The sequence below is a fragment of the Sinocyclocheilus anshuiensis genome, unplaced genomic scaffold (genome assembly GCF_001515605.1).
Source record: "Sinocyclocheilus anshuiensis isolate Anshui unplaced genomic scaffold, SAMN03320099.WGS_v1.1 scaffold613, whole genome shotgun sequence".
In the NCBI taxonomy this organism is placed as follows: domain Eukaryota; kingdom Metazoa; phylum Chordata; class Actinopteri; order Cypriniformes; family Cyprinidae; genus Sinocyclocheilus; species Sinocyclocheilus anshuiensis.
In genome coordinates, this window is record NW_015536487.1 from 886,644 (window position 1) to 886,959 (window position 316).

Here is a 316-nt window from a genome sequence, read left to right on the forward strand (position 1 = left end):
AACCTTCACCCCGTGGTCAGATCTTGCGTTCCTCCGGGCAGGGGTGCCCCTAGAGCAGATCTCCAGGCATGCTGTGGTCTACAAGGATGCCTCCACCACCGGGTGGGGTGCCACGTACAACGGGCATGCAGTCTCAGGGGTTTGGACGGGCCCGCAGCTGCACTGGCACATCACTGGCGCCTTGCCTTGAACTGTCTCTAAGGGCGCTTACGAGGCAAGCACATGCTGGTCCGAACAGACAACACAGTGACCGTTGCGTACATCAACCGACAAGGTGGTCTGCGCTCCCGTCGCATGTCGCAACTCGCCCACCACC

General features: G+C 61.4%; 1 protein-coding gene across 1 annotated transcript in view; it reads right to left on the reverse strand.

Moving 5' to 3' along the window:
* The window catches only part of LOC107684914 (receptor-type tyrosine-protein phosphatase N2-like), a 140,907-nt gene that overhangs the window by 47,811 nt on the left and 92,780 nt on the right, over positions 1-316 (reverse strand). The window lies entirely within an intron of this gene.